The sequence below is a fragment of the Bos indicus genome, chromosome 13 (assembly GCF_029378745.1).
Source record: "Bos indicus isolate NIAB-ARS_2022 breed Sahiwal x Tharparkar chromosome 13, NIAB-ARS_B.indTharparkar_mat_pri_1.0, whole genome shotgun sequence".
NCBI lineage: Eukaryota > Metazoa > Chordata > Mammalia > Artiodactyla > Bovidae > Bos > Bos indicus.
In genome coordinates, this window is record NC_091772.1 from 3,640,640 (window position 1) to 3,661,175 (window position 20,536).

The window sequence follows — 20,536 nt, forward strand, 5'->3', positions numbered from 1 at the left end:
TTTTTTTTTTTAAGATTACGAATATCTGTTGTTATTGTTATTTAGTCACTAAATTGTGCCTGACTCTTTGAGAGCCTATGGACTATAGCCCGCCAGGCTCGTCTATCCATGGATTTCCCAGGCAAGAATACTGGAGTTGGTTGGCCATTCCCTTCCCCAGCTGATCTTCCCAACCCAAGGATCAAGCTTTGCATCTCCTGTGTTAGCAGGTGGATTCTTTACCACTGAGCCACCAGAGAAGCCCAGATTCCATATATAGCTGATATTATATGGAATTTTGTCTTTGTCTGTCTGACTTACTTCACTTTGCATGACCATTCTAGGCCTATCTGTGTCTCTGGCATTATTTCATTCTTTTTTTAATGCAGATATATATATATTATATATATGTATCAATTTATCAGCATATCACATCATCTTTATCCATTCATCTTCATGGTCATTTCTCACCCGTATCTGAGTTTTGAACTTTGCTTTATCAATCATTTTGCTAGTTTGTGGATGGTTTAAAAAATTTATCCTTGCCACAGGGATGCTACAAGATGAGAACTTAATAGATTATAATGATGACTATTCTTGTTGACCTCTTTTCCTCTAAGTAGAGAAAATAACTTAAAGTAATTGGACTGTGTGTTCTTTGTTGAGGGTTTAACTGAATCTCACAGTAAATAGAGCTAATTGTGATGATGACTGCTGTCCAAGATGCAAATGAGCTCAATAATTGAATCCAAGGAAATGGCACATGTCAAAGATGAAAAAAAGAAAAGCTGTAGTTATTGTCCAATTCTTAGGTGATTAATTTAAGAAGCATGCACCCCTTGTTCAGGAGACCAGAAGATTCTTTTTAAATTGTATTCCTTTATTAGATATTGCTGTCTGAGCTCTGGGGATAGGAGAGGGCTTTGCATTTATGATATTCTGTGTCAAGATTCTGCCTTTTTTTTTTTTTCACATGAGGGAAAAAGATGGACTTTCCTAAGAGTCTGTTAGTATATTCTTTGTCCCTACCTTTGCACTGGGTACTCATTTTGGGATTCTGTTTTGTAGCCGACTTTGTTTTATGTGGTCATGTTCTCAAAACAGATGCTTTCAAACTGCATCAGAAGCAGCATATGTGGTGTGAGCACGTTAAGCCATGTCTGCAGGGGGACTGTGCATCAGAGCACTCTACAACAGTCTTTTCCTGAGTTTATTTGGCCTGGTCATCCTTCTCCACTGGCCTGATGAAGTTTGATTAGATCAATTTGTTGTTTTCTTTACATGAGTTATGTCTGTGTAAATCTGGAATGTTCCTCTAGGAAGCACTAATTTAGCCATATGTATCAATACTTACCTTGATTGTGGTTAACATAGGTGGAGCTATCGCAGTTACTGTTTACGAGAAACCCTAGTGCCTTGGTGGCAGGGATAACGGTGATGGTAACTAGCGTGTATGTATGTATGAGCCCCTTCAGTCAGCACCCTGCAGTGCGCTGATCAGCGCTTCGCACGGAGCACCTCATGTAAGAGCCACAGCACCAGCCGTCTTGTGACCGTTCACTTTCTTTTCAAATGAGAATCTGAATGTGATAGCTCACTCTTTGTGTCATCTTGGCTAGGCCATAGTACCCAGTTTCTGGTCAAATACCCATCTAGATGTTGCTGTGAAGGTATTTTTTAGATGAGGTGTACGTGTCAATCTATAGACTGTGAGTAATGCACGTTATCCTCCATAATGTGGCTTCACTGCATCCAGTCACTTGAAGGCTTTAGAGAAAGAACTGAACCTCCAGACTGCCTTGTAGACGTAAGCTTGCCACACTAACTCCTCCCTGGGTGTCCAGGCTGCCAGGCCCACCAGTCACTAGCCAGTTTGTAAAAATACATCTATCTGTCCCTCCATCTCTGTCTGTCTTCCTCTCCCACCATCTCTACAGTTCTGTTTACACGCACGCACACACACGCCCCTACACTGAGACATCCCAAGCTGTCTAGCTCCAGAAGCTGTGTCCTAAGGCAGTACCGAAAAATTTCTGCCACACAGATAATTCAGTTTACATTTGAATTTTATTTATTCTCCCTCCCCTCTCATTTATCCACTCAAAAAGAGATGCTAGTAAGTAGGAATTCAAGCTTAAAAGGAGAAGGGTCTTCATCTTTAGAGTCACCGCCTTCACTGAAGAGTTATGGTGGCTGTTTGGAGTTGCCAGAGAGCTGTGGGCCCTCCCTGGGGTCCTGGAGATGCAGTGCTCGTGTAGCACAGCAGATGCTCTTCCTTCAGGTGTCACTGTTCATGAAAGATACTTCCGTCTCCACAGCAGGCGCCTCTCTTTATCACCTCTTCACTATCACTACTCTGCTCGGCATTGGAGTCTGGTCGCCAAAGGCCCTCCCCTGTCAGAGAGCTCTTAACTTATTGAATGGCTGCAAAGGTGATGGTCATGCTAGATGGCAGGTTATGCTTGCTTCTGCTTAACCAGGCAAGCAGACTCTAAAAGGTCTGATGGTAAAATGAGAATTTTGGTCACCATCAAGAAAGGTCGATGTCTCAGTGTATTCATTTCTTCACATTTTCTTCTGACACACAGACTAAGAAACTTTAATGCTTCATTATTTTTGAAAATGTGCTCATACTTTGTAATGTTCTAACTACCCATATAAAAATGTAATGGGTACAAGTGTTTTTAGAGTCATGATGAGTAGGTAGATCATTTCTCCTTTAGTAAATGTAGACGTGAACTCTGATTTGTGTGCAGTTTCACGTAGCAAAGAATGAACAGATTTTTCATTGGGTGGAGCTGAGAGGGCAGTTTATTATTTTTTCTTTAGGATAAGTACTCAGAAGGGTGTCCCTACACGTCCCCCCTGCTTGCACTGATGAACACCTTTATTCTCTGAAGGCTCCAGCCTCCATCTCATGCTCATGCCCTTTGCTGTCTACCCCTCTGCCTACAATGCTCTTCCCCCAGATAACACCTTCTCTTTGAGGTCTTTCTTCATCACCCCATTAGAGGAGAATGTAAAAGCTGGCTTAAAACTCAGCATTCAAAAAATTAAGATCATGGCATTAAGTGCCATCACTTCATGGCAAATAGATGCGGAAAAAGTGGAAACAGTGACAGATCTTATTTTCTTGGGCTCCAGATTCACTGAGAACAGTGACTGCAGCCATGAAGTTAAAAGATGCTTGCTCCTTGGAAGAAAAGCAAGGACACACCTAAACAGCATATTAAAAAGTAGACATCACTTTACCAACAAAGGTCCACATAGCCAAAGCTATGCTTCTTCCATTCGTCATGTACAGATATAAGAGTTGGACCATAAAGAAGGCCGAGTGCCGAAGAATTGATGCTTTCAAATTGTGGTGTTGGAGAAGACTCTTGAGAGTCCCTTGGACTGCAAGGAAATCCAGCCAGTCCCTCCTAAAGGAAATCAGTCCTGAATATTCATTGGAAGGACTGATGCTGAAGCTGAAGCTCCAATACTTTGGCCACCTGATGTGAGGAGTCAAGTCATTGGGAAAGACCCCGATGCTGGGAAAGATTGAGGGCAGGAGGAGAAGGGGTTACAGAGGATGAGATGGTTAGATAGCATCAGTGACTCAATGGCCGTGAGTTTGAACAAACTCCCAGTGATACGGAAGGACAGGGAAGCCAGGCATGCTACAATTTGTGGGGTCGCAAAGAGCAGGACATGACTTAGCCCTGAACAACAACAGTCTGCTAACTACCCATACCCCTACTTTTCCTGTTGCTTCATCCTTCTCTGCTACTCAAATACTTCACTTTTTTTTTGTGGGGGTGGGGTTGTCTGTCTTCATTGTAGGGATTTTTACCTGACGTATTCTCTGCTATGTTCTTAACACTTGAAATAATTTTGGGTCTACAGTAGGTACTCAGTAGATATTCAGTGAATTTCTAGTCCTGATATAGCCTTTCAGAATGTGTCTCTAGATCTTTAGACTTGATGGTTAGTACTGCCTTTCCTGCTCTTTGACCTTGGCATTAGTGGCCACAAGCCTGGTTCCCCCTCAAGTTATAGTGCCTTGGGTGGCCGTAGGCACCCCTCCAGCCTTGGTACAACTGTGGCCCACCAGTGTTAGAGCCTTCTGTGCTTGCTGTCTTTTCCCCATATTCCCTTAACTCATTCATTCAGCCTACATCCACTTAATCCATTCCTTCTGGGTGTGAATGCAGGCCTCTTGGGAGCTCCTAGTTCTGCAGGGCCCACTGTCCTCAGAGCTCCTGTGAGTGAAGTAGCTACTGCATGTCCTGAACAGCTGCCCAGTGACTGTTGGGCGGATTTAAGTAGAGGTGGCCTAGAGGCACGGCTGGGTTGGCTGGACCGTGGAGACAACCAAGGAAGTATGGCAGTGCTGAGCTGCCCCCTGACGAGTAGCCACGTGGGCCGTTTGTGTGACACTGCTCTTTAGGCCACCTTGCTGCCAGCGTGCATGCAGGAGGGCTGGTGTGTGTGCCCTGGGCTTTCACATGCCACAGTGCTTGCATCTGAGGGACGCTTGCATTCACAAATGCCAGATTTCTTTTCTTAGCTCAAGACAGAAATCGCCTCTGTGTATTAGTTTCCTGGGCTGCTGTAACAAAGGACCACAAACTGGATGGCTTAAGAACAAAAACTGAGGAGCTTCCCTGGTGGTCCAGTGGCTAAGGCTCCACTATTCTAGTGCAGGGGGCTGGGTTTGATTCCTGGCCAGGGGCTTCCCTGGTAACAAGTGCTAGTGGTAAAGAACCCTCCTGCCAACGCAGGGGACACAGGAGATGGAGGTTGGATTCCTGGGGTGGGAAGATCCCCTGAAGAAGGAAACGGCAACCCACTCCAGTGTTCTTGCCTGGAGAATCTCATGGACAGAGGAGCCTGGCAAGCTGTAATATATAGGGTCACAAAGAGTCGGACACGACTGAAGCGACTTAGCGTGCACGCACACAGGGAATTCTATCCCACATGTCGCAACTAAGAGTTGGCATGCTGCAAATAGGTCCTGCACGCTGCAGCTCAAAGCTCCTCGTCCTCAGTGAAGATCGAAGATCTGAGTGCTGCAACTGAGACCTGCCACAGCCAAATACAAATTAAATACTTAAAAAAACAAAAAACAATATTTTTTGTCTCATAGTTCTGGGGGCTGGAGGCCAAAAATCAAGGTGTTGGCAGGGCCTGCTTTCTCTCTGAAGACTCTGGGGAGGATCCTCTCACCTCTTCTAGTCTCTGGTGTTTCAGTCTCCGCCCCCCCCCTCCCCCCATCATCATCATCATCACACTGCGGCCTTCCCTCTCTCTGTTTCTGTCTTTTCTTCTTCTTATAAGGACCTCCTAACCTCAACTTGGTTGCATCTGCACAGTCCCTATTTCCAAATAAGGTCACATTCACAAGTTCAGGGAATTAGGACTTTAATATCAGTATATCTTTTTTTAGTGGGAAGTGGGGTGGGAATACAGTTCAGCCAGCAGCACTCTTTTTGAGGCAGAAGCAGTAACCAAGGAGAAAGGGGAGACATTTTCTAAGGCTAGAGAGCAGAGTTGTGTCTTTTGGACAGTTTCAAGTTTCCCTCAATACTTTTGTCTTTATTGAGTGGCTTGTCCTAGGACGGAAATCTTTCCTCTCCAGACCCTGGAGTGCAGTTTACTTGGTTAAGTAATCCTGTGTACCTTCTCTCTCTGGGGTCTGGGAGCCCTGGTAGAATAGACAGATGAGCTATGAATGGAGAGTTCCCTAAAAATGCAGGAAGAAGCATCCTGCTGCAGGTGGAGGCCAGTCCCGTGGCGGGGGTGGGGCCTCAGCCCTCCATTGGGGCAGTCGTGGACGGCTGCAGCAGGATGGGGTGGTAGAAAGGTGGTTGGAGACTTTGATGTCAAGGGCTCCCCTCCAAAAGTGTCCTTAGGGCTTTGCTGCTCGTTGCTCTGTGGCAGTGTGTGGCAGGTGGGCGGCACTGCAGTTGCTTGGTGGACTGAGGAGGCATCCATCACCTGTTCTCCTCATGGAGAGGCAGAACCCTGGCCCCCTATTCGCCCCCTTGTAGTGCAGGAGCCCAGTTACCGGGTCTGTGCAGGAGCCCCAGCAGCTAGAGAGAGGCCTCCGAGAGGCTGGAGGGATTTTCCTGTCTGGAAAGATGGTGGCCACCGTGGAGGAAGGCCAGCTTCATGGCCATGACCCACTGTCTGCAAGGAAGAGTGTGCAGCACACACCCAGCAGTGCTTAGGTAGCTGGAAACGTGGCAACTCCATACCCCCAAAGTGATCTTTAAAGTGGACTTATTTACACTGTTGTCATAGCAACAGGAAAACTCTTCTGACCTATAAGCAGTGGAAGACTCTGTAAAAGAAACTGTAGACGGAAAAAAAAAAAATAATGCAGAAAAGAAAAAAAAAACAACCTGTAACAACGTACCATTCTTTCACTTATTCAGTCAATTGAGAATAACAGTTCGTGCATTTGGCAGTCAAATGGGAAATGGCCTTGCATGTTACAGCATGAACCTGATTACATGAAGTGATTTATTTTCTTGTTTAGACACAGTGTACCAAGAACCTTCTTCAAGTGGAAAGCTGTTAAAAACGTGAGAACCAGCAGTGCTCACTAACTTACAGGAATGATAAATGCAAACAGCCCAGAATCCAGAAACTGTCTTGAGAATAACAGTTTATACTGTCTTTTCTTTGAGCATCTAAACCCTAGACTCTGGAGTAAGTATGCAACTTTAGTCCATCAGATGTAGGTCATTTTTCTTTCTGTGAGGTCTATTTCACTTATATCTTGTCTGGACAGGGTGGAGCCCCTGCTTAAATTCTATTTCTAGCTTGCAGAAAGACTGAATTATCGTAGACCAAAGCCAGTGCTACTTGGAAAATGGGAAAGGCGAAGGAGACAGGACATGTCTTCCTGTCTGGCCCAACTGTGAACTTGGCTGGGACCCTGTCTCTGGTGGGCGCTCCTGGGAGGTTGCACAGGCCTGGGTCAAGCTTCTGGGCCGGGCCTGTTAATGCCTCTCATCTCGTGTGAAGGCCGGTCCTTGGGGACTCTTTCCTGGCTCTTTCTGCCGCTTGACTCTGTGGTCAGCATATTTGTATGTGACCTTCACTAGAAATCTTTAGCCCAGAGACCTGGTATGCTGCTCCTGTCCTCTTTCTCAACCGTTTTCTATCTATTACATATATATATATATATAATTCTGTACTGTATATATGCACATATAATTCATTTATATCAAATTATAATTTTTCTTCAAAAACATACTGCAGTAAGATTTCCTGAAGCCCTCCTGCCCCTCCCTGCTGCCTTTAACCCGTCCCTCTGTCCCTTAGCCCCCACATGTCACATCTCAGTTCCCGCTCTGGCTGGGGAGCTGCATCCAATGGGCCCGTTGTATGCAGCTCCTCTCTGTGTTCATGGCTATGATACTGAAATATGATTCAGGACCACACACAGATAGCAAAGTCTCTGGCCACTTAAGCATGTAAACAGTCTAGCTTTTTATAAAGTGGAAAAATATTTCTTGTGCACTATTTTAACATGATCAGCATGTTGAAACTTGGTGAGCAACTGTGTCAACATTTCTTTGGCTGGAAAGAGCCAACCTGGAGAGCCTGGTGGTAACATATAAAAAGCGAAGCTGCTTTGTTTACTACTGGGATTTGGGCAGCAATTACAGCCTGCAGTTGACTTGCAGACTTGAGACATAAGTGAATAAGTGAAATCATTATTTTTTGCATCATGATTAGGCTAGTTGAAATAATGATTCCTTGTCAGATAGCTAAGATTCCTTCAGAGAATCAGAGGAAAATGGATAGCTGAGTTCCCATGAAGTCCTTTTATAGAAAAACTCACATCGTACCTGGTCTGCCAGTGTCTTCTTTTGTTTCAAATATTTACTGAACACCTCAAACATGTCAGATTCTTTTTTACACGCTGGGCGTGCGGATTAAGTGGGATAGACGGGCTATTGGCTCATGGTGCTTGCTGCTGCTGTCTCAGGGGAAACAGTAAATAAGAAATCAGGTACACAAAAAAGACAATATTTGTGATTGCTCTGAGATGGGTTTGCTCAACGTCAGATATTTATGGAGGGCACTTTTGAGTCTATTAGGGTAGCTCAGAGTCTCCAAACTAATGCATTTCTTCTCTTACAGGTCTCCCATGCTAGCACAGGAGGCAGACAGTAAGCAGTAAACAAAATAAGTACATACATTAGGGCTTTCCTGGTGGCTCAGTGGTAAAGAATCCACCTGCCGGTGCAGGAGACACGGGTTCAATCCCTGATCCGGAAAGATCCCACATGCAGCCAAGCAACTAAGCCTGTGTGCCACAGCTATTGAGCCTGTGCTGTAGAGCCTGAGAACTGCAAACTCTGAAACCTGCGCACTCTGGAGCCCATTCCCCACTGGAGAGGCCACCACAATGAGAAACCCAAGAACCCCAGCTAGCGAGTAGCTCCCACTCGCCACAGCTAGAGAAGACCCCACAGGGCAATAGCCGAAAAGAAGACCCAGCATGGCCAAGGGTAGATAAATAACATTATAGATAGAAAACAACATGCATTCGATAGTGTGTTCGTCACTGGTAAGGACTATCCAGCAGCAGAAAGTAGAACAAGGTGAAAGGTTACCAGCAGTGAGACCGGAAGTGGACAGGCTGCAGTTTTAAAGCGATGATCCTTGGAAAGCCTGCCCGAGAAGGCTGGGCGAGCTTGACAGGTCAGCTCAGAGGTGTCTGGGGAAAGAAAGTCCTAGGCCTGTGGAGATGCCTGTGTTTGAGGACAGCCAAGGGGTAAGCGTGGCTGGAGCGGGAGGAGTAGGGAAGGGCAAACAGGACACCCAGGTAACTGAGGGTGTCGGTGTGGGAGCAGCGCCACAGCTGACAGAGCCATGAGGCTGCTGTTTGGTTTTTTAAATTTTAACATCACAGACTGATTTCTGTCTGACTGTGCTGGCTCTCCTTGCTGAGTGCAGCCTCTCTGGTTGTGGCGAGCCAGGGCTGCTCCCTAGTTGTGTGTACAGGCTTCTCTCTGAGGGGGATTATCTCGTTGCGGAGAACAGGCTCCAGGGCGTGTGGGTTCAGTCGCTGTGGCACACAGGCTCAGTTACCCTGTGTGTGTGGGCTCTTCTCCGACCAGGAATCAAACCTGTGTCCCTTGCATTGGCAACCGGATTCTTAACCACTGGACCGCCAGGCAAGTCCTATTGCTTTATTAATTTTTAAAACACGTATTTATTTGGCTGTGCCAGGTCTGAGTTGAGGCATGCAGGAGCTAGTTCCCAGACAGGAATGAACCTGGGCACCCTGCACTGGGAGCATGAAGTCTAAGTCGCTGGCCCACCAGGGAAGTCCAGGGGCCGATCTTTGGGGCACAGGATGTCAGGGAAGGCTCTGGATGAGGTTGTGAGGCTTGAACTGAGACCTGAAGGGTTTGACGAGCCTTTCGCCTGTGGAAGAGTTAGGCAAGCCTGGTTCAGGCCTGGGAAACGAAGGAACAGCAGGGACCAAAGGCTCAGGATAGGAAAGAGCACCTCCCCGTCCTCCATGTTGCCGTGTGAAAGCGGGGCCGGGGGAGCTGGGGACGGGGAGACGGCTCAGTACGCACTGTGTGGTCTGGGCAAGGTGTGCAGGTTTCCCTTGGAGTGAACGAGAGAGGTAGAGGAATGTGGCGATGCATGCCTTTCTACTGTCTTCTAAGGTTTGATAGCGGGAGGAGAAGGCAGCCTAAGCCACATCTGGAGGGAAAGCTGCATACGGGCTGGGGCTTGATGCCTTTCCTCCGTCCCTGGCCCCTGAAGCTCAGCCCGAGTCTGCTGATGAAGGAGGCACACAGGCAGGGGGCGTTTGCGTGGACGGACACGTGGACCAGTGACTCACTGACATACCTCCCAGGCGGACAGAAGCCTGTTATCTTTTATTCTTTGAGTTATTTGGAAAACACAGACACAAGATTCGAAGAATAATATACCAGCCATCCAGAATTTATAGTGCTTAATATTTTGGCGTATTTGCTTCCAGCCTTTGTAAAATTGACTTCTCTGAGACCTGGGTTTGATCCCTGGGTTGGGAAGATCCTCTGGAGAAGGGACTGGCTACCCACTCCAGTATTCTTGCCCGGAGAATTCCATGGACAGAGGAGTCTGGTGGGCTCTATAGTCCACGGGGTTGCAAAGTGTCAGATACGACTGAGCAACTAACACTAAGACTTCGTAAAATTAGCACGTGTGTGTGTGTGTGTGTGTGTGTGTGTGTGTGTGTGTATTCTTTTCAATTCCGTCCTCAGTTGCTTTCCCAACTCTAGAGGCAGCCATGTTGAGTTGACCGAATTGGCTTTTAGCAGATCTTCTGTTTCTGGTTTGCATCTGGGGATAAGGAAGGCAGAGAGCAGAGCTGGCATTTCCCAAGGCTGGTGGCAGGCGTGGGGACCCGGCTCTGCCCTGTCTGGAGTCAGGCGGTATCTGTGCATGGACCTCGCCCTGGAACGTCAGGCCTGTTCCTCGAGCCTCCCACAGCGCTGGGCCCCAGGCCCACGTGGACAGAGCCTGTGACAGCCCCACCCTGAAAGTCCCTCCTGTGTCTCTCACTGGCATCTCTTTAGCATGATGTGTCCTGGATCAGCTTGTCCTGGCTCCTGACATCATCAGGATGCGTGACAACTTTTCCAGATAACCAAAGCATATCCCTTTTTTATTTGAAACACTTTTGGTGGAAATTATCCTCAGATGTCTTGCAGATTTAGATTTTCTGAGTGTCTTAGATAAGATCTGTTAATCTTCTGTGGAAGATTAAGATCTGTGGATTGACCAGGGTTATTCCTTTGCGCATCAGCGGCTGTGTCCATCGATGTTCCGGGGACCGCACACAGCTTCCTCCAGCACACAACTTAAGGCTGCTTTGCTGAAGCTTTGCTACCAGCGTTCGCTGATTTGCAGCCCTCTCTCTCCATCAGCCAGCAGCTCTTCCCTCTCACTGTTGTCAGTAGACTTGCCTCTGACTCTCCCTCAGTTCCACTTCTCACTCCTTACCTAGGAGTCCCCCTCTGCTTTGGCCTGGGAAACAGATAATCAAATGAAGAACATGCTGGGTAAAGTCACAGAAGGCTCCAAGTGGGTGCTCTCCACTGAGGGCTCTCTAAGTGAGGGTGTCTGTTGGACTGGCCGGCAGACATGGTTCGACATGTGGTCTCTTCCAGATGACTGGTGCTGAGAGTAGCACTGTCCTCTGAGGCCCAGTGGCTGCATTTCTCCCTTCCTCACTCACTCCTCCTTCCTTGAGATTCTTCCCACCTTCCCTGAACAAGAGCTTGGGACACAGGGCCTCTTAGGAGCTGCTGTGGTGGCTGCCCTCAAGTTATAATTCAGCGTTAGAGAAATATGACTGTAAAATTGTTGAGGAAAGTCATTACTGGGTCTGTAAAGCTTCTTTTTTCTAGAACCAGCTGTTCAGTTTTAAAGGCAGGAGGGAACATTGAAAGGATCTCATTCTAGCACCTAGTTTTACAGCTGAAGAAAGCAAAGCCCCAAATGAAAACTGACGGAGTTCACCAAGTCCGTAGTTGCTGACTGAACAGTGCTTCCGTCGTGGAGCTGTCTGGCCTTCGTGGTCAGAGGCGCCGGCTGTTCACTGTCATGACCTGAGCACACAGGCTGGTAAGGGCCGTGGGAGCGGGGAAAGTAGATGCTCTCTCTTCTGTGCCTCGTTTCCTGAGCTTGGTGGGATGCCACCTCAGTGTAGACTAGACTTTTTACTGGTTAATAAAAGTGATTGAGAACGTATTCACTGTATCAGCAAAGGTTTATCCAGAAAGATGTTCATTGCAGCATTATTTACAGTAGTGAAAAATTGGAGATAGGTGGTCCACCATTGGGCTGATGAATAAATTTTGAAATAGCTCTGAAATTGAATATTACACTGTCATTAAAGCTGCATGTACAGAGTTATTAATAATAAAGGTATGACAAAGTCACTGGTTATCTTTGAGTGTACTGTTATTAAGTAGGCAAAATTAGGAAGTAAGGAAAATAATATTGAAATTATGTACCATATCACCTTAACTATATAAAAACTTTAAAGAGAGGAAAGACTGGCAAAGGAATATCCAAAATGAGAGTTTTTTTGGTGAAAGGCTTTTTTTTAATTATTTTTTCCTGTACTTTACAGAGTTTCTAGAATGTCTGTCTACTATTTTTATAAGCTAAAAAGTATTCTTTGATGATGCAGTGTGGGGAGGGGAGTGCAGAAACAGCACTGAACAGGGAGACAAGCTGAGAAACCATATTCAAACCTGCACAGAAGGAAGGCCCATCCTAGCAGCCCTGCCGAGTGTGGTGCCACCAGACAGACACACAGGCCAGGCTTACCCTGCAGTTGTTGCTGTTCACTCAGTTGTGTCTGCCTCTGAGACCCCGTGGACAGCTCCCTGTGCTTCACCCAGAGTTTGCTCACACTCATGTCTGTTTCCTTACCCCTAAATGTAATTGTCTGGTTCTTAACCAGAGAAACAGTGATTTGCTCCAGCACTGGAGGGAAGAAAGGAAAAATTGGCCACATTGGATTGATTTATACACAGACAGTCCCACACAGTGTTTTATTTCTTTTTACATTTAAAATGTTTTCAGGAGTAACATTGGTGTGTTTAGAGCCCAGTTGTCATGTAAGCTCTGAGTCTGCTGTCTGTGCCCAGTGACAGAGGTCCTTGTTGGTGGTGCTCCTGTGAGCCTGTGTGTGAGGCCCTGCCCTCGGCCTTGGCCCTTGCGGGTTTTGTTGATCAGCTTCTTAAACAGAGCCTAAGAGGGAAAGAGGACAGGCGGGACAGGGCGCACAGGTGGGGAAGAGAGGAGCCACCGCCCAGCGCTCTCTGAACACAGGGGAAATAGAGCTCATGCTTGCTCACTTGCTGCTCTGTGGTAGACGGCAGGCGGGAAGGGCCAGATTCTAGCAGATGCAATCTTACTGAATCTTCACTGCAATCTTCTGAGATAAGAATCATCACCCCCTTGTTTCAGATAAGGTAACTGAGACTCAGCTAGCACTTGGTAGAGTTGGAGTACCTAGCCAGGTGTGCAGAGCTCCAAGCTCAGGTGCCTCCTACAGTGAGGGCAGCTTACACTCCAGGGAAGTCAGGAGAGAGCCCCTGGCTGAGGACCACGGTGGGCTGGCCTGTGTTGCCATGACAGACGTTACTGGGGCGGTAGGGGAGCCGCAGGGTCACTGTGCCCCCAGCACACTGGCCGTGCTGCCCATGTGGTCTGCCCGGGAAGGCCGACGTGGAGCTGGGCTCCAACAAGTTCCAACAGACGTACAAACCCTGACCTTTTCCTCCTGCCAGTTTTATGGAAATTTCTGCAAGGCACAAGGCAAAGGGTCTCTGAGGGCTCAGGCCCACTCTCCCAGGTGGCAGGTGGGGATGGGTGGGCACAGACGTGGAGAGGACATAGCTGCTGCTTCAGCAGCTTTGTTAGGGTTGAAGTTCCTCCTCTTTCCGCCAAGTCAGAGACTGAACTGCAAATTGCTGTATCCTCTGAGGCGGTGGTGGCTGAGCCTGCGCCTGAGTCATCAGCATGAGCCCTGATGCCGGGTCCTCCTGGACCTCCCCCAACCCCATCCCCTTTCCTTCTGCTGAGACTTGTCCGCCCCGGGCCATTCTCACCGTATCTCCTGCCGTTCCTCCTGCGTGGGCTCTGGCACCGCATCCTGAAGCTGGTGAGGGCCTCCTCCTGGTCAAGATGTGTCTCTCCTGCCCTTAGGCCTCCACATCTGCTCTCAGGCCACCTGGAGGTGGGGGTGGTACTAGGCACTGGTCCTCATGTGATCTTACGCTTCACCTCTCTGGGTTCAGTTGCCACGTTGAGGAAAATCATACACACCCAACAGGGTGGGCATGGGGACAGCGGGAGGACAGGTGATGGGTGAGAAGGGGTCTTGCCGCCTCCTTCCCTCTGTCCCCACTTCCTCCTCCTCCACTCAGCCTGAGCATCCTGGCTCCAAAAACCTGTCTCATTGATAAAAAGCTTTGGATTGGTGGACTGGACTCTTCTTAGCTGTGGGATTTTGGCCGAGTTACTTACCTCCTTTGAGCCTGTTTCTTCATCTGCAAGGATGAACATAGAACCATCTACCATACTATTTTCTGTATGTAATTTGTTTTATAAACTGTAAAGCACCACGTGCAGGAGGAGCATTTATTATGCATCCTGTGTCCATCTGGCCTGAGAGAACTTGAGGTGAAGGTGCGAAGATGCAGTAGCCTTATGAAAAGGCATTTTGTGCTAATAACTCATGAAGCAGACGGACGGTGTGGGTTCTAGTAGTATGCTCACCTTCATCCGTTTATCCAGTGCCCTTATTCTCAATGTTTCAACTGAGAAAGCACACCCATGCTTTCTCCTTCTGCTCTTTAAAAGCCCTTGATTTGGGTTCGGCTTATCAGTGAATGACGCTTCGTCCCTCGGGCACTGAGGAGCGCCTGAGTCGTGCTCGGTGGCCACACTTGCGTGCTGTGCACCCGCAGCGGGAGCCACGGGCCTCTGATGCCATCGGCTGGCCTCGCCCTGCCACGGTGAGCGGGTCAGGGCCACTCCACTGCAGACCAGGCTGCCGCAGCAAGAAGGGGCCTGAGCTTAGCCCCTGGCAGATGATCAGTGGGTCTTGGTTGAATGGACCCAGCATGAATTGGGCACAGTGTGACTCTGCAGAATCCTGCCAGGCAGAACCACTGGGTCTGTTGTTTGGGACCAGCCACTTCCTGGATTAATCCATCAGCCACGTTGGTCTGTTGGCACCCTGGTCTTGCCCCTCCGTTCACCTTTCTGGCAAAACAGAGTTTCTGGCAAAACAGTTGTTTTCTTACTGTTTTGAGTTGCTAGTGGTCCTTTAAAACTTAAAGTTTGCGAGACACTGTTCTCATGATCTGGGACATCTATTTAACCTTTGGTGTGTCATACTTCCCTATCAAGAAGATGATATGCACTCGTTTTTCAGGGACACATAAAACTTTCTTTATCATAATCACAGAGGGATAAAAGAAAAACCCCTGAAGTCATTTAGTACCAACTGTCACCCTTCGGCAGCTCCCTCTGCACCAGCCCTGGTTGGTGCTGCCTCCTGGGGCAGCGTGTCGGGCACGTTGGACCCTGAGAACGTCTGTTTATCCACCTGTCCACAGGCAGTAAGTGAGCTGAAATCTGCCTACCTAAAACCCGCCCCTGGTGGTTTTAATTTTGTCAACAGAGTATGTTTGCCAGTCCTTCAACAATAATAACAATAATATACATGATTAATTTAATAAAAGCAGCAACAGCAGTGGCTCTTGTGATCTGATTTGCTGCTCACCATCTGCCTGTGAGGAAGGTACTGTTACTATGCGAGCTCACAGATGAGGCTCAGAGAAGGCAAGGACCCCAGGTAGGACCTCACTCAGGACCAAGGTGCTGACTCCTTCTGTCCCTGGGTGCCAAGACTGGCGCCTGTCCTTCCCACCCCAAATCTTTTTTTCTTCCATATTATGTAGTTCATGCTATTGGGCCTCCCACATAGAATGATGTTCTCAGTCCTGACACCCGGATAGTCCTACTTCTTTGTATCCTTTCTAGTTTGACAGAATGCTCTGAAAATTTGGTGCCCATCAGGAAGCTGTGTTTTGATAAATTTTAGTTTCGTTTGAAATATAGAATTGCTACATAGTAGAAATCCATGTTAAAAAGAAGTGATTTGCTCTTATATTCTTGTCAAAGAATAGCACACAGATGTGACTGTGGGCTCAGAGTCCATGAGTTCCGATAAGCCTAGAACAATGGTTGTCAGATTTTTTTGGTAAAAAGCCAGATGCTGGATATTATGGACTTGGTGGACCATACGGTCTCTGTGGCATGAACTGAACTCTACCAACACTGATGAAAGCAGAGGTGCTGTGTAAACAAAGGAGCACGGCTGCGTTCTAGTAGAACTTGATTTACAGAAACGGGCAACAGCTGGGTTTGGACCTTGGCTCAGTTTGCATTAACGGGATTGTCCTTGATGGTGAGAAAAGGTTTACAAGTGGATGTTAAGTAGGAAAGTCCTAGTTATTTTGCAATAAATATTAATAATACACCCTTTTAGTTTCAAAAGTGTCTTGGTCAAGAAATTAATATGTTGTCACCCTATATGTTCCATCATTTAAGGTTTTATTTTTAAAAGCACATTATTTGGCTGCCCTCGGCCCTCGTTGTGGTGTGCAGGGCCTTCTGGCTGCGGCGTGTGGGCTCTGGGCTTCCCAGGCTGGGCAGGGGCAAAGAAGTCACTGCAGTGCAGGAGATGGCAGGCTCCATCCCTGGGTGGGGAAGATCTCCTGGAGGAGGGCATGGCAACCCTCTCCAGTACTCTTGCCTGGGAAATCTCATGGACAGAGGAGCCTGTTGGGCTGCAGTCCATGGGGTCGTGAAGGGTCGGACACGCCTGGGCACAAACACATAAACACACATGTGGGATCTAGTTCCCAACCAGGGATCAGGGCCCCCTGCATTGGGTGTGCAGAGTCTTAGCCACTGGATCACCAGGAAAGTCCCACCTGAAGATCATTAAATGAGACCACGATGAAATAGGAACTGTTCTTACTTCTGTTTTGTGACCTTTCCATAGATTTCTATGCTTTTCTAGTCTGAGAGGAGGGCCTGGCGTGGAGGGGAGCACTTGGAGGTGGGGATGCAGAGACTTTCCAGGGGAGTGGTTACAGCTCAGCTTTGTGCAGAGCTTCCTCTGTGCAGGGTGTGATATAAAGGGCTTCACACAAACCATCTCCAGAAATATATACTAATCCCATGCATTAAATACGATTATTATTCCCGTTTTACTAATGAGAAAACTGAAGCACAGAGGGTTAGGAAATTTGCTCAGGGTTGCAGAGCTTGTGGTTGGATTTGGATTTGAACTGGATGATCTGACCTCAAATCTTCATGACCTAGATAATCACGATGGTATGTGATCACTCAGCTAGATAGAGCCAGACATCCTGGAATGTGAAGTCAAGTGGGCCTTAGGAAGCATCACTACGAACAAAGCTGGTAGAGGTGATGAAATTCCAATTGAGCTATTTCAAATCCTAAAAGATGAAGCTGTGAAAGTGCTACACTCAGTATGCCAGCGAATTTGGAACACACAGCAGTGTCCACAGGCCTGGAAAAGGTCAGTTTTCATTCCAATCCCAAAGAAAGGCAATGCCAAAGAATGCTCAAACTACCACACAATTGTACTCATCTCACACGTTAGCAAAGTAATGCTCAAAATTCTCCCAAGCCAGGCTTCAATAGTATGTGAACCATGAAATTCCAGATGTTCAAGCTGGTTTTAGAAAAGGCAGAGGAACCAGAGATCAAATTGCCAACATCTGCTGGATCATGGAAAAAGCAAGAGAGTTCCAGAAAAACATCTATTTCTGCTTTATTGACTATGCCAAAGCCTTTGACTGTGTGGTTCACAATAAACTGTGGAAAATTCTGAAAGAGATGGGAATACCAGACCACCTGACCTGCCTCCTGAGAAATCTGTATGCAGGTCAAGAAGCAACAGTTAGAACTGGACATGGACCAACAGACTGGTTCCAAATAGGAAAAGGAGCACGTCAAGGCTGTATATTGTCACCCTGCTTATTTAACTTATATGCAAAGTATATCATGAGAAACTCTGGGCTGGAATTCTTCCAGCACAAGCTGGAATCAAGATTGCCGGGAGAAATATCCATAACCTCAGATATGCAGATGACACCACCCTTATGGCAGAAAGTGAAGAGGAACTAAAAAGCCTCTTGATGAAAGTGAAAGAGGAGAGTCAAAAAGTTGGCTTAAAGTTCAGTGTTCAGAAAACGAAGATCATGGCATCTGGTCCCATCACTTCATGGCAAATAGATGGGGAAACAGTGTCAGACTTTATTTTCTTGGGCTCCAAAATCACTGCAGATGGTGATCGCAGCCATGAAATTAAAAGACGCTTGCTCCTTGGAAGAAAAGTTATGACCAACCTAGACAGCATATTAAAAAGCAGACATTACTTTGCCGACATAGGTCCGTCTAGTCAAGGCTATAGTTTTTCCAGTGGGCATGTATGGATGTGAGAATTGGACCATAAAGACAGCTGAGTGCCAAAGAATTGATGCTTTTGAACTGCCATGTTGGAGAAGACTCTTGAGAGTCTCTTGGACTGCAAGGAAATCCAACCAGTCCATCCTGGAGGAAATCAGTCCTAATATTCATTGGAAGGACTGATGCTGAAGCTGAAACTCCAATACTTTGGCTACCTGATAAGAAGAGCTGACTCATTAGAAAAGACCCTGATGCTGGGAAGGATTGAGGGCAGGAGGAGAAGGGGACTACAGAGGATGAGATGGTTGGATGGGATCACCAACTCAATGGACATGAGTTTGAGCAAGCTCCGGGAGTTGGTAATGTACAGGGAAGCCTGGCGTGCTGTAGTCCATTAGAATGCAGAGTCCGACACGACTGAGGGACTGAACTGAACTGAACTGATCTAACCTCAGAACCCAAACTCCAAGGCTGATCAAGTATGGTATAATTAAATAAACTGATCGAGCCAAATGGAAACAGGGCAGGAGTGGGATGAGGCAGGACCCTGCTCTTTCTCCAGGTAGAAGAGCTGGCCAACATCACCTCCACCTTTCCACCTTAGGTATAAATATCAGAGGTCGACGAGTATTAGGTGGGACCTTTCAAGGGGAGTAAAGGATGTACAGAATCCTTAGGCTTTCTGGTTGGAAGATGCCTCAGGGCACTGGGGGATCTGCGGCCAGAAGCTGCCTGATGGGCCCCAAGCATCCCTGGGCTTCGAGTGATGCAGGGCTTGAGGAGCCCTAAGGGGTGCTTTTTATATCAGAGCCACCTCTGGCCTGCTCAGGGCTCTTGTCTCTCTGGGCCAAACGGTGAGAGGGAAGAGGGGTCCTGACCACTCTTCCTGCTGTCCCCGTCCTCTGAACAGAGTGGAACGTCCACGTCCAGCAGCAGCATCTGTCTGGGACACGTGTGACTTCTAGTGGGACAGGGGAGTGAGAGTGGCTCCTCTCATTTCTGGACTCTTAGAGGCTAGTTCCATGTTTCTAGCTCAGTGACTTAAAGAGAACACCAAGTTGCATATAATTTTCAAAGGGAGTTGCCTTCTTTCGATAAACTAGAGCCAAAAGGAAATCTTCAAAACTAATTCCATCAATTTGTATTATTCTGGGTGGTATTTTTTTGTACAATTTCCAAAGCAGTGACCCTAACCACAGTGAGGACAGTCCTTTGGAGTTTTTGCAACCTACTCAGTCAGAGAAAAGCACAAAGGAGGGGGCCTGTAGGTTTGGTTAGAAGCCTCGTCCGGGGGCTGGGAGGTGAGAGGAGAACCAGGGCTCTGGCCCCTGGCCCCGCCTTTCAGCGTGTGTTCATCGAGGTGTAGTACACGCGGTGTGCTTTCCCAGACTTTCGGTGTTGCCCCAGGACAGCTGTCTAAGTTCATTTTGGCATCAGAACAAATGAGAGGATGTTTCCCGTTTGCCGGACTCTTACCACAGGTTCTTTCTCTGTTCTGTTTAGGTCCTGGCTGAGTTCTTTCCTCTTGTCCACATTTTAACTGGTGCTAAGGCACCAAGCGCAAAACTCTGCAAACAGCTTTCATCTTCGGGCATTCTGGTCGGAGCACACTGCAGTTAGAGTTCACACAGCACGGAAAGCTCCCCCTCTGCATGATGCACTAAACATTTAATAACTGTACAGTAATCCTGGATAGTTTCAGTGGGCCACATGGGAGCCTTAATGTGGTAAAAATGTACTTCTTCACTGTCAAGTTAACTTGTGGCAAATTGAGAGAAATTCTTTGAAGCAACTCTGAGGGGTTGGACATTTATAAGCCTAGAAACAAATAGCGTATTCTGAAAGTAGTGTTTATGTAAAAAGAGATAATTGAAATAGAGTATTAACCCGGAGTTTGGTGCGTTTCTTTGCAGAGCAGTCCTTTTTAGGTTGGAGAGCCGTGTCCCTCCATGACAATGCAGAGAGGTTGTGAGTAGGGCCTGTGGCCAGACCAGCAATGGAACACAGGTCCGTCTGGCCCCAAGATCATGCTCTTTGATTCAGAATGTGGAGTGTTTGAATTTGACCTCTCTTGATGTAAAATCCTGCACTTTTGGAAAAAAACAATCAAAGGTCAATGTGTATTATTAGTTAATTGAATTCATATTTATTTCTAAGTGGAAGCATTTCTTAAGAAATTGTTCTCTGTGAGACAGGTGTGCATCTGTACCAATGCAGTTGTTTCCAAAAGCTCAGAAAGGACTGATTGAAACAAGGACCAAGTCCAGTATTGTAATTTTCCTTTGTTTTGGCGCATTTAAAATAGTCTTACTCCAAAGGAGATCCAGTCAAAGCACTCACAGGTATAATGTGCATAAATGAAGGGTTTAGGAAACTGATATTTCTCAAGTATTTGGGGAGGAAATGATGTCTTCTGAATTAGCTTCATGACATAAGCCTGGCTCATTTCACTTGCCCGAGTACTGTATCTGAATGATATCTATATCTATATCTATATCTATATTTATTTGAAACA

The 20,536-nt window shown here is 47.1% G+C and overlaps 1 protein-coding gene across 1 annotated transcript in view; it reads left to right on the forward strand.

Moving 5' to 3' along the window:
- The window catches only part of SLX4IP (SLX4 interacting protein), a 220,746-nt gene that overhangs the window by 74,328 nt on the left and 125,882 nt on the right, over positions 1-20,536 (forward strand).